Raw genomic sequence first — 14082 nt, forward strand, 5'->3', positions numbered from 1 at the left:
TAGAAAACAATATTCAGGAAACAGATGATCGTCTTAAAAGGTTATCATAGGAAAGAGAAAAAAAATGCATTATTTTCTATCTCTATTAACATGATATCTATCATAGTGCCCTATATTTAACAACTATCCGATAATTTTCTTCTATTATAGCATAATTTCTCTGAAAGTGAGTTATTTGTTGTATTTATACTTATATCCTCAAAGTCTACAATAGTAACTTACCTATATGGGTATGTCATAATTGTTATTTGAATTTATTGACTATATCTTAAGTTAATAGCAGTGATAGAATGGAGGATGTCAGTATAGGAGTACCAGTTTATACTTGTAGAGTTGAATAAATAAAAGTTAAAGAAGCGTCAAAATTTAAGTAAGAGATAGCCAGTTCTCAAAGTTCTTATTGATCAAGTGTCCAGAAAGGCAAGAGAAAAGTGTGAACATGTAATGTCTCCAGAAATCAGGAAAGGAAGGTCTGGGTGAGCAAGATGATGATTGAGAAACACGCAGGTGTAACAATAGTCATTGTGATTCTTGTATGAAAGGTGCAGCTTACCAGCTGATATTCATCACCTGCTTTTGAATTCCTCTTTGTCTCTCTGGATTTAATCAGTCTTACTGTGTTGTAACAATTAACTTTTTCTTTGGCCTAGGGGCAGTATAATGGTTTCTCTGGTCCAGATGGTCTCCTCATCTGCTGCTTTATCAAATTCATATTAAATGAAAAGTTAGGAGTACAATTACAATTCAGAGCACTAATATTTAGGTAGACTATCTAAGCCTTAATTTAAATTTATGTTTATCTCTACCTGGCCCCTATCCTCTTTATGGTTAAGGCAAAAATTCAGGTTACTAGAAACTTAGGAGTAAATAAATAATTAAGTTACTATGGCTATTAATAAACAGCTATTTGTTCTTTCAGGCTCAGTCTTTGGGGTCATCTTGTTCTTAGTCTGTTCTTCATAAACTATGGATGTTTCTTTTCTTATAAAGCTTTTTATTTTCAAAACATATGCATAGATACTTTCCAACATTCACCCTTGCAAAATTTTTTCTCCCTCCTTTTCCCCTACCCAACCCCTGGATAACAAGTAATTCAATAGATGTTAAACATGTGCAATTCTTCTATACATATTTCCATTCTGCACAAGAAAAATCAGAACAAAAAGGAAAAAACTGAGAAAGAAAACAAAATGAAAACAAAAAACAAAAAAGTGAAAATACCATATTGTGATCCACACTCAATTCCCACACTCCTCTCTCTGGGTACAGGTGGCTCTCTCCATCACAAGTATATTGGAACTGGCCTGAATCACCTCACTGTTGAAAAGAGCCACATCCATCAAAATTGATTGTGACTTAATCTTCTTGTTGCTGTATACAATATTCTCTTGGTTCTACTCACTTCACTTGGCATCAGTTCATGTAATTCTCTCTGGGCCTTTCTGAAATCATCCTTCTGATCATTTCTTATAGAATATTCATATATCATAACTTACTCAGCCATTCCCCAATGATGGGCATCCACTCTATAATATGGCCACTACAAAAAGGGTTGCCACAAACATTCTTGCACAGGTGAGTTACTTTCCCTCCTTTAAGAGCCCTTTGGAATGTGAGCCCAGTAGAGACACTGCTGGATCAAAGAGTATGCACAGTTGGATAGCCTTTTGGGCAAAGTTCCATACTATGCATGTTTCTTTAAGAGCTCCAAAGTGAAATTCAATTTTGGGTACCAACTCAAAAAACACAACAGTTTCAATTCATTCTCAGTTTGGGGGGGAGAAAGCTTGTCCCTCAGGATTACCATACAAAATAACCAGCAGTTCTCAACTCTCATTTACATACTTATTGGGAAATATTAAACATTTTCCCAATGAATACAGCAAGTAAATCAAGGACTATCCTTTATCCCTCCTGTTATTTGACAAACTTCTAAAAGCAATAAGCAATAAGACAAAAGAAAGAAACTGAAGGCATACAAATAGGTAGAAGAAAAAATAATCTTTATATACTGATGATTTGATAGTCTTCTTAAAAATTTCTAGAGAATCAACAATTAAAATATTTGAAACAATCAAAGTTTCAGGCTATAAAATAAACTCACAAAATCAATAGTATTTCTAAATAAACAAAATACAAAGTGATAATATAAAATATCATTCAAAATAACTTACAAAATTCATTTTTAAAATCTGTCTCAATCTACTAAAGCAATATCAAAATCTATAGAAGTACAAACTATTCCTTAGTGAAATAAAAAAATTTAAATAAAAAGGAATATAACAGAAATGGCAATACTACAAAAATTAATAAACATAATTAATGCCATGCAAATCAAACTCCCAAGGAAATATTCCACAGAGATAGACAAAATAATAACAAAATCCACTTAAAGGAGCAAAATATCTAGACTATCAAAAGAAATATTAAATAAAGGTAAGAATGAAAGAAAAATAGCAATTACCAACCTGACCCAATATTATAAAGCAGTAATCATCAAAACTAGTTGGAATTGATTTTGAAAATTAAAAAGTTAATCAATGAATATACGAGGATAAGTGGGAACTTATTTGAATGAAATATCCAGTATTAAATGGTAGACTGGAAACCCTGCTTTTGGTTCTTGATCTGCTACTAACTAATTGCATAAATTTTAGTCCTCAATTTTTTTATCTATAAAATGAGGTTAGATTAAATCAATTCAGTTCAATTCAAATCATCAAATGTTTGTACAGCTTCTTCATTTTGCTGTTGTTGTTGTTGTTTTTGTGGCTGTTGTTTGAGCTTGAATGAAGAGATTTGTATCCAATTTTTTGAACCAGGAATCAAGAGACTCAAATCCAACTGTCAAATTCTGCGATTCCTAATTTTAATATGTTGAATTCACCATGCTGGGCACTGGGGATTCAAAGATAATTTTCTTTTTAAAAAATGTTCCTCAGAAGATTTTGCAAGGGTCAGTGTGGAAAAATTACCCATGCATGTGTTTTATAAATAAAAAGCTGTAATAAAATAAATTTTTAAAAAAGAAAATAAATAAAAAATGTTCCTACCCTTAATCATTACAGTGATGACTTCCAAAATCCATTCCAAAACACTCTTATGTTCTAAATCCCATCCAGTTCCAAAGCCTTGTGTTCTAAACCCTGATATTCTTTGTGTAGAGATGCACTCCAGCTCTAATGTTCTATGTTCTAAGATCCCTGACAACTAGATCATTCTCTGTTCCATGTCCTGTAACCTGTGTTTTAAGATTTTACATTCTGTGTCCTGTGTGAAGATAACTAACTTCCTTGTTTTAAGTTCCCATCCAGCTCTGACATCCTCTGTTCCTTTGTGGTCCTTTCCAACTAAACATTCTATGTTCCATGTTTTAAGGACTCTTCCAGATCTTCTATTTTCTATGATTCTGTGGCTCTGTCTCATAGCTCCTACCCCCAATGCTCTTCCTTGACCCATCAGCCCTGAAAATATCTCTACCTTTCCTATCTCTACTCCACGTCTCCTGCTTTTTTCCTTCCCCTTCTGAAGCTTAACAATGTTTCCTTGCACAGCCTCCCTTTAGTATCTCTAAATATGATTATTCTGTTATATTTCCAAATGGTCTTTTAGTTTCCAAAAATGGATTAATTCAAAGAGATGGTGTTTCTTTTTCCCTGTTCCCAAGGGGTGATACAAGATCAGAGCAGGGGCAGCTGTCTATGGTTCTCATCTTCCCCCTTGTGGCTATTGAAGACATTACCCCCTTACTGATGCTAAAAGGCTAACAGCAGCAATCATCAAGTGAACATCTATTATGCACCTACTATATGTATCCCAGGCACTGTGCCAGGTGGTGAGAATTTGTTAAGCAAAAATAAAATGCTCCTGATCATGAAGGTCCATAGCATAGTGTTGCACTTAACAATTTTAACTGAGTTCTCAGTAACCTACTGCCTAATGGTATTTTCTCTGTATTTTAGCTATGTATCATTCTACTGAAGAAATCTCAGAGCATCGTTTATTCTTATCTTTAGCATCCTCAAAAAGTGATCATCAAGCCTCTACTTTAACAGCCCTAGTAACAAAGAGATCACCCCCTCAGAAGGCAAATAATTCTACTTTTTGTAAGTTATTTTGAGTCAAACAAACTCAATCTCTGTTCATGTACACGTATTTATACCATAAATATTGCCTCTGAAGTCAAAGAACTGGGTTTGGATCCTTGTTTTGTTATTCTTTGCATGATCTAAGGTTGAAGTCCCTTCTTTCTGGACCTCAGCTTCCTTATTTATCAAATAAAAAGTTAAACGAGGTGGTTTTTTCATCTTTAAATCTAACAGGATTGGTTTGAGACTGTAGGCAAATGTCCTCTCCTCTTTAAGCCTTAATTTCTTCCCCTGTGAAAATAATAACACAATAAATAATAATAAAATAAAACTACCCACCTGAAAATGCAGTTGTAGACATCAGGTAAAAATCTGTATGACCATTATGACATATTCCAAGCATTTTATTTTGTTTAAGCAAGAGCTAAAGGGACAAGAAGTCTCTTGGTCACACAGAATAGCACCAGAATTGGAATTTAGGTCTCTAGATATTGAATTCAATAATTCCAGATGTTGAGTTCATTTTTCCCCTACCCCTGTCATCCAATAAATTAAAAGGAATCTTGGAACATAAAAGACAGAATGTTAGAGCTGAAATGAAAAGGACCCTCTTGCCATTTTTTTTTCCTTTCAAACATTATTTTTGTAAATCCTCATGACACTTAAGGTAATCTAACCTTCCAGGTCCAGCTGACCAAGTTTTTTTTTCTTCTTACTGAATTTCTCCCCACAGCAAGCTCTCTTCTGGCTGAATCATAAATTTGGGCATTCACAGTAAAAAGAAAGAGAAAGGAAGAAAAGAGAGAAAGTTAAGTCAAATATTTCTAAGCAGGCATAATTATGTCTTCAATAGGAGAGTTTTGACGTCTGTGATCTCTTATTCTCTGCTAACTGCTATTAATATCTTTCTTACTGAAGAGATTTGATACAACTTCCAAGTTAATGAGTTCATGGAGGTGGAGGTGCCATTTAGAGGAGTGGCCACATCTTTAATCCCAAACAAAGGACCCCCTGATATTTACTATAGTTGCTACAAGACCTCAGACAAGTTACTTTGAGGGTCCCCTGATAGAAAAAAAAAGCTCCTTGAGAAACAGGGACCATTTGACTTTTGATTTTGTATTGCTTGAGTCTATCACAATCCCGGAACATTGTTATTTTTTGTGGTTGTTGTTGTTGTTATTGATGATGATGATGATGATGATGATGATGATTATCCTTTGTTTTCAAAGAGTATCACAGATGAGGAAAAATGAGGCAAACAGGGTTAAGTGACTTCTTAATTAATACTTCTTGATTGATTGATTACAGAGATATAACAGATTCCTTATGAACTAGAGCATCCATGGAGTAGTTGCTGAGTCATTGTTTCATATTTAATAAAGAAAATAGAATCTCAGCTGATAAGGTGACCAGAGACTTTACCTCATACAGAAATCTCTTTTATCAGCAAGGCTTCAACCAGCCTGGGCTTGAACACCTCCAATAACAAGAAGCTCACTGTACATTCATTTTTTAGCAGTGCATATAATTTAGCAGTTTTTAATTTTGGCAGATTTTTCTTTAAGTTGAGGTGAAATCTTCCCTCCTCCCTCCATCATTAACTCACTGCTGCTAGTTCTATCCTCAAGGAGAAAACAAAACAAACCTAATCCCTTTTCTACATGACAGCTTTCCAAATACTTAAAAACAACAATTATATCCACATAAACATTCTCCTTCCTGAGCTAGACATCCTCAATTTCTGGTTTCTTTAGAATGCTAGGTACTCTCTTCTTGAAAAATTAAAACTTATCAATATTCTCTCCTAAAATGTGGCACCTAAAACTGAACCCTGTACTCCAAATGTAGTCTGACCAAGGGAGAAGCTACTGGGATTATCACTCCCTTATTCTGGGCATTTGTAATTTATTTTTTAATGTGGCTCAAAATCATATTATCTTTGTTTGCCCTACATCATGCTGACAATTCATGGTGATTTTGCAGTTCAGTTACATCCCTTAAGAGATGCTTGGCAACCAAGTAGATTTTCTGCAAGGGAAGCAGCACGTTCTTAGCCTCTGAAACAACAATGTCAGGTTCAGTTCAACTCAACAAGCATGAGAGCCTGCATCCTAAGTGCTAAATTCATGTTAAAAATAGAAAAATGAAAAACAATAGTCTCTTTCCTTAAGCTTACAATCTAGAAGGATAGGGAAATCATTTGATAAAGAGGTTGCATGCCAGTAAGCAGTGATAGGTAGATGAAAAATAAAATACCCTAGTATAATGTAAGAAGAAAAAGATTTTCAGCTGGACCAATGTGTTGGAAGTTAGGAAAGGTTTCTCACAGAAAATAGCATCCAAACGGGACCTTGAAGGTAAATTAGCTATACTGTACAGACCTAGTGAATAAAAAATGTACAGGAGAAATTCAAGTCAGAATCTTTGGGAGCCTAATATCTGGGAATCAGCCTAAGAACTTGGGAAATATTTCAATACAGTTAAACTAGTTTTTGCCTGAAGCTCAGTTGAGCTGGCTCTAAACACTGCCTGTCCTTTTCTCCAGTCCAATAAAAATCATTTCAACAAATATTTTTGAGTGCTTACTAGGAACAAGATTAGCTAGGCCTTGAAAACTATGGAAAGATCCTTTAAACAATATGAGGCATTGAATGTCAAAGCAGAAAGGATACTCAAAAGTCATGTTAAACTTCCCCATTAAAAATGTGAAGAAACTGAGTCCCCGTTTGGGGAACGGATTTGTTCAACATTTTAATTAGTAGCAGAGCCAGCCTTAGAAATCAGGTCTCTTAGATTCTAGCCCAGGATTCTTTTCTCTTAAAATTATAGATGTTTATATTATATACATTATTATATTTATATTTAAATTTATTGTTAATGATTAATTATAATGAATAATCATTATTAAATAATAGTTTATATTATAGATTATAGACACAATTTAAGGTATGAATGACTACTTCTTAGGCTGCATACATTTTAATAAGATTTAAAGACCCATGGAAAAAACCCATAATGTTGAATTTCAGGAAATATGACAGGCAGGTGTGTTGTGGGGATGGAAAAAGGGGGTAGGCTGGGACATGCTCAGAGTCCCTCAAATAATACCATGTAGGCGACCGCCTACCTCGCTTACTCATAAGGCCAGTCCTGATTAAAATTATGAATACAGGTAATAGAACAATTAGCTCAAAACATCTGCTAATACAGAGTTGCAAAGGTTTGAGGGGATAGCAGGATTTGGGGTTTGTGTATTTTAGCTGGTTTCCTTCCTTCCACCTCCTATTATTGTAGGCACCCTTCAAATGAATGTTAGTCCTTTCTCTTCTGCTGACCAGAATCAAGCATGATTCTGCATTCTTCATTGTTCAGTGAGGAAGGGACAGAATAAGCCACAATCAGAAGCAAAACACCAACACTCATTAAGCTCATTCACGAAGAAAAAAACCCAATTCTAAGCTGTATATCTAAGCAATACCTGTGGGCTCCTTATAGAACATCTCTGGAGAGGTTTTGAAGAGGGCCAAGCTTCCATTCATCCTGCAGTAATGGACCCCACTTCCCACAGCATAAATCACTCTTGATACTTAAACCAATTTAGTGGGATGCCCCTTTGACAATGTCCTTTCAGGAAAAAGATGGGATTTTTCTCCAGGGAGGTAAAGAATCTCCATTAAGAAAACCACTCGTTAGCACAAAAGAGAATAAAGGGAAAACTTTTGGATGGATTTAGAAGACCTTTTCTATGGACTTTGCCATGTGACCTTTGGGACAAAATGTTTTCTCTGTCTCTGAACCTGAATTTTATCCTCTGGGAAAATAAAAGGTTGAATTAGTTCAATGATCCTTTAATTTCTATTTTGTTTTTTTCATGGATCCATTCCACACTTTAGTAAAGTCTGTCTGCCCTTCTTAAGAGATCTGTTGTTGTAGTTATTGTTACTGTTTTTAATTCTTAATTGAATGTCAATTTAATATTAAATGTTTAATGTTAAATTTCAGATAGAATTTAGTGAAAATAAAGATGCATTTTCCCATCTTACCTCATAGATCCTGAAATCTATCCATGGACCTTTAGGGGGATAAAGAGCTCCTGGATTGGATCATCTGGGAATTTCCTTGTAGTTCAGATTTACCAATACTCCCATATTCTATAAGATGAGCAGCATTTAGAATGACTTTAGGCAAATAAGTTACTTGCTCTAGGCATCAGTTTCCACTTCTTATTTTTTTTGGTGGAGTAGTTGGGGTTAAGTGACTTGCCAAGAGTCACACAGCTATCAAGTGTTAAATATTTGAAGACGGTTACTCCTGACTTTAGGGCTGGTGCTCTATCCACTGCTACATCTAGCTGCCATTTTCATTTCTTTAAATAAGAATAAAGATTCCTGTTCCCCTGATAGAGCTGCAATGAGAATAAAAGCAAACCATGTTTAGAGAAGAGTTTCAAAAAGGAGATGGCAGCCACTGTGAGTGGAGCTGCTGTCGCTTTGGCACATCTGCTATGAACATCATGCATCACTTAGTAGAAAAGTGAAAATATGTCCCAGCTCCTCAAAAGTTTGTCATTTAGTGTGAGAGGCAGGTGATATTTGCACTGACTATCATGTTACCATGTTAGTCTGTCTAATGTTGAACATATATCTCATCAGAAATCATAATGCACAATCAACTGATGACTGCGATTGGTCCACAGGACCAGCAGTAGACTGATTTAAATGACAGCTGATAGTATCCTTGTTTCTGTTGTTCTAGGGATATTGTTGCTGGGATACATCCTCCCTATCTACCATTGTAATGAAAGTTCATGGGCCTCTGTGTTGGTCTAAGCTAATGACTTGTGTTCCTCCAGCATCAACAATTAGTCAATCCAGAAATTATGGAAGGTAGGAGTCATTCCCAACACCTGGCACAGTGCTTGGCATATAGTAGGCACCTAATAAATACTTGTTGATTAATTGATTGATGCTCTGTTGACAATATATTTCATTACCTACATTTACTTCCATCCATAAGGAGCCATCCATTATGTAGATGTATAAAAGATAGTCAAAGATGTAAAAAAGATAGCCAAACAGATTATATAGCATGATAGATTAAAATATAACAAGTGATTAATTCAAAGTTGATATACAAAATCAATCAGTTAATAAACATCTATTAAGCACCTACTATATGCCAGGCACTATACTGAAGCAAAAGATAGTTCCTGTCTTTGGGGACTTCACAGTCTAATGAGGGAGGCAAAATGCAAACATATATATATATATATATATATATATATATATATATATATGTACAAATATATGTATATATATATATGTACAAATATATGTATATATATGTTTGCATTTTGCATATATATATGTATATATATGTATATGTGTATATATATGTGTGTGTATATATGTATATGTGTATGTACACAGAATAGTTAGGAAATGATTAACAAAGAGAAGGCACTAGAATTCAAAGATGTGGGGAAAGGTTTCTTGTAGGATTTTAGGAAGAGTGTTCCAGGTAAGAAAGATAACCAATAAAAATGTCCAGAGCTATATTGAGAGCAAAGAGGGACCTTAGAAATGATCAAATCTGAGTCTTCCATCCTGCATTTTATAGATGAAGGAATTGAGGTCCAAGAAGTGAAGTAACTTGCCAAGTAAAGTAAATTAACTAGTAGATGTCAAAAATAAGATTAGACCCTGCCTTCCTGGCTCAGAAGCCAACACCCTATCCACTACAGCACATTGTTTCTTAAGGTGAGCTGGTGGTAGAATTAGAATCATTTCCAATAGAAAGGCAGTCCAAATGCTGCTCTGTTATTCATAAATTACAATAAATTTCAGAGGAAAACTTACAGCAATATGGGTTTTGTTTTCTTTTTTTTCCAACTTGTGATTTCATTGAGGAAGGAAACATTTTCTCCCAATATGAATTAACAAAGGCTAGACAATACCAGGGGCATTAAGAAGTTAGATAACTTATCGAGGGTCACACAGTCAGTATATGCCAGAGTTATCAATATATAAATTATGAATATATACATGTATAAATATATACTTACATAGAGATACACACAATTATATATATATATATATATATATATATATACAGCTATATGTTATATGTAATATACATTATATATATAATGTGTTTATATATTTAAAATATATCACATATTTCCTCATACATGTATATATACATATAGATACATATATAATATATATTTGTGTATATACTTTATATAAGACATATATAGTATATATCTCCTTGTATATATAGATAGCTACATGTATACATGCATATATAGTACATATAGTATACATTTGTATGTATTATTATATTTGTATATATGAAATATATAGTATGTATTTCCTCATGTATGTATATGAAATGCATATATACATACAAATATATGTACATATGCATATATGTGCATATATACAAGTATAAATATAACCTTATGAATCTATACATAAATACATATTTGTACATATACAAATGCATGCAATATAGTTTAAGGTAGGGGACACTAGTAGTTGGGGGAAAGCTTTATCCATAAAATAAAGGCAGAGAGAAAATCCATAAAATGGAGGAATAACACATTACAGGCATGAGAGGATGGCTGGTACAGGGACACATAGACAAGAGATGGATCGTTATGTGAGATCGTTATGTGACAGACACAGAAAAGTCCAATTTGGACGGATCACAAAGAATGAAAAAGGATGTTATATCTAATGAGGCTGAAAAGATAGATTAAGCCAGATGGTGTAAGACTTTTAATACTAAATAACACTAATACATTGTTGGTGGAATTGTGATATGATACAACCATTATGGAGAACAATCTAGAACTATACCCAAAGGGCTATAAAACTGTCTATATACCCTTTGACCTAGCAATGCTATTACTGGGTCTATATCCCAAGGAAATCATAAAAGAGGGGAAAGGACCCGCATGTGCAAAAATGTTTGCAGTAGATCTTTTTGTGTAGCAGCATCTATATTGGAAAATATAGATGCCCATCAATTGGGAAATGGCTGAATGTGGTGTATGAAAGTAATGGAATATTATTATTTTATAAAAAATTATGAACAAGCTGATTTTAGAAAGGCCTGGAAATATTTACATGAAGTGATGCTGAGCAAAACAAGCAGAACCAGGAATAGGTTGTACACAAAAACAGCAAGAAGCTGTAATGATCTACTGTGAAAGACTTGCTTCTCTCAGTGGTTCAGTGATTCAAAGCAATCCCAATAGACTGGATAGAAAATGCCATCTGCATCCAGAAAAAGAACTATAGAGACTGAATGTAAATCAACATATGCTATGTTCATTTCTCTTTTCTGTTTTTTTTTTATTTCTCCCATATTTTTTCTCTTTTGCTCTGATTTATTTTTGTCTCCCAACATGATTCATAAAGCAATGTGTGTTTAAAATAAATAATAAAATTTAAAAAGGGGTTTATATTTGATTCTAGGGAAAATGGGAAATCAGTGGTTCAGTAGGAGAGTGACATGGGGAGATCTGTGTTTAAGAAAAATCAATCTGGTAGCATATAGAGGATGGGCCACCATTTTTTTTTTTTTGGTGCAACACCAATCAAAAGGTTGTTGCAATAACTCAGGAGGTGAGAAGGCCCTAAACTAAGATGGCAGCTCTGAGTGTAGAGATAAGGGGCAAAATGTAAGAAATATCATGAAAGGGGGAAAACAATAAGACATTCCAACTGATTGGATAGGACAGGTGAGGGGGGAAATAGGGAGTTTATGAACCCAGGAGTTTGGAAGGATAGCAGTGACTGCTGAAAAAGAGAAGGAATTATGGAGAAAGATAATGGGGGGAGGGTGAATTTCAGATATCTGGAGGACTTTCAGTTTGAAAATTCTATTTGTCAATTGGATATACAGGCCAGAAGGTCAAAGAAAGATTAAGAAGACAGTAAAGAAAGATGGGGTTGGATACAGAATTGTGGGTATCATTTGCTTGGAAAATATCATCAAACCCCACCAGTATAAGTTAATTCCTGACTTCTCACATCATGCTCATTGTTTAAATCACAGGGCTTAGGACTTAATGACACATTATATTGAGCTGAATGTTCACCAAATAAACTGTCAACTCTCAGAAGGCAGCTGCAGTCTTCTCTTGAAAACCCCTTGGAGGATTGCACAAGACTTAACATATCATTGAATTGTGAAAATTTAGACTTTGAAGAAACCATTAAATTTGTCTATCTCATCTGAACCATCTTAATCATTCTTTCAACCATCATTCTAGTTTAGGATTTATCTCATTGAGCTGTTTCAATGGTTTCTTAATCAAACTCTTACTCCAGTCCCTCCCTTTTCAAGTCCATCTTATACATTCCTGGGTCATCTTTCTAATACAGCACTCTGACTGTGATCAAAAGCAATTCATTTTTCTCCTTTCCCATACCCCCAAGGTCAAAATTACTTAGCCTGGCATTCAAAACTCTATAACTTAGACTTAACATGATTCTAATTTACCTCCCACTACTATAAACTCTCTATTCTAATCAAATTAGCCATTCAAAGGTCCTTGACAATGTATTATGGAAGAAAGAATTGATTAAAGAGTTGGAGAGAGCTAGACTCAAATCCTAGCTACATATTAACCAACCAAATGATCATAAGAAAATCACTCATCTAACCTAAGTTTTGGTTTTTTTTCCATGTAAACAGGGAAGGATAATATATATTTATAAAACCTACCTCTCATGGTTATAAGGAAAGCACTTTGAAAATCTTCGAGCACTATATAAATATGAGTTATTGATATGATCCTCTTGTATTCTTTCCATATACCTACACTTCGACGTTCACAAAACTTTATGAGAATAATTGATTTATGAAGGGCATACATCATAAAGCAACGAGAAGAAAACAGGCTTGCATTCGCAATTGATATTCTGCAGCAAACCATAGAAGGACAGGCACAATTGACTAAAAGGCAGAGAGAATATAAAATCCCTCTCTGCATACCTTTTTAAATTCCAAAAAGGCATTCAATTCAATAGAGCAAAATATTACCTTAAAAAGTCTCTTGAGGTTGGATATAGAAATGTATCACTTGCCTGGACATGATCATCAAACCCAGACTCAACCAGCCTATGCTAACCTCTCATGCAGATGCTAATCTAGTAATAGGATTAATAGCATATATTATATTTATACTTTAACATATTTAACATATTGGTCAACCTGCCATCTGGGAGGGGGAAGGAGGGGAAAAATTGGAACAAAAGGTTTGGCAATTGTCAATGTTGTAAAATTACCCATGCATAAAAACTATTTTTAAAAAAGTCATAGGATACAATATATTATGTTATAAAATACAATATCATTCAATGTGATATAATATCATACTATGCATATTATGTATTATGTGGCATATAAACAATATATTATATTAAGTATCATACATGCATGATATAATATTATACATTATGTTATATGACCTTATGATGTGATATGTCATGTCACATCATACTTAATTCCCTGAAATATGGAAAAGGAAAGATCATTTTGTTTGATGACTCTCAGATAATCAATCTCATAAGAAAGAGAAATAAATGCTAATCACAGGTATTTGCCACTGTTTTGAAGGATGTCCATCACAGAGTCCAACTCAGATTAGAAGTCCCTAACAAGTTAAGGACAGCCAAATACTCTCATTTGCAGATGACATTGTCTTGATTGCATTAAGCCCCACTATACTTCAGAGTTTCTTAAATGCTCCAAGGCAGTGGTTATAACACTGGATCTGGAGTCAAGAAGATTAATTTTCACCTTTACTAATTATTGTCTATGTGACTTTCGTCTTAAGGTAAGTCATTTAAGGACCACAAAGCACCAATTTCCTCCTTTGTAAAATGAAGGAATAAGACTGGATGGCTTCCTAGCTCTTGTGTAATTCTAGTTCTCTGATCCTATGATTTCTCTGGACCTTAATTTCTTTAATCAT

The 14082-nt window shown here is 34.2% G+C and overlaps 1 long non-coding RNA gene across 1 annotated transcript in view; it reads right to left on the reverse strand.

Moving 5' to 3' along the window:
- Nucleotides 1-646: 646 nt before the first annotated feature.
- LOC141545963 (uncharacterized) overlaps nucleotides 647-14082 on the reverse strand; it is a 29370-nt gene continuing 15934 nt past the window's right edge. The window contains exon 4 of the long non-coding RNA XR_012483193.1: nucleotides 647-694. This is a non-coding gene — a long non-coding RNA (uncharacterized LOC141545963). The remainder of the gene's footprint in view (nucleotides 695-14082) is intronic.

The sequence above is a fragment of the Sminthopsis crassicaudata genome, chromosome 6, assembly GCF_048593235.1.
Source record: "Sminthopsis crassicaudata isolate SCR6 chromosome 6, ASM4859323v1, whole genome shotgun sequence".
NCBI lineage: Eukaryota > Metazoa > Chordata > Mammalia > Dasyuromorphia > Dasyuridae > Sminthopsis > Sminthopsis crassicaudata.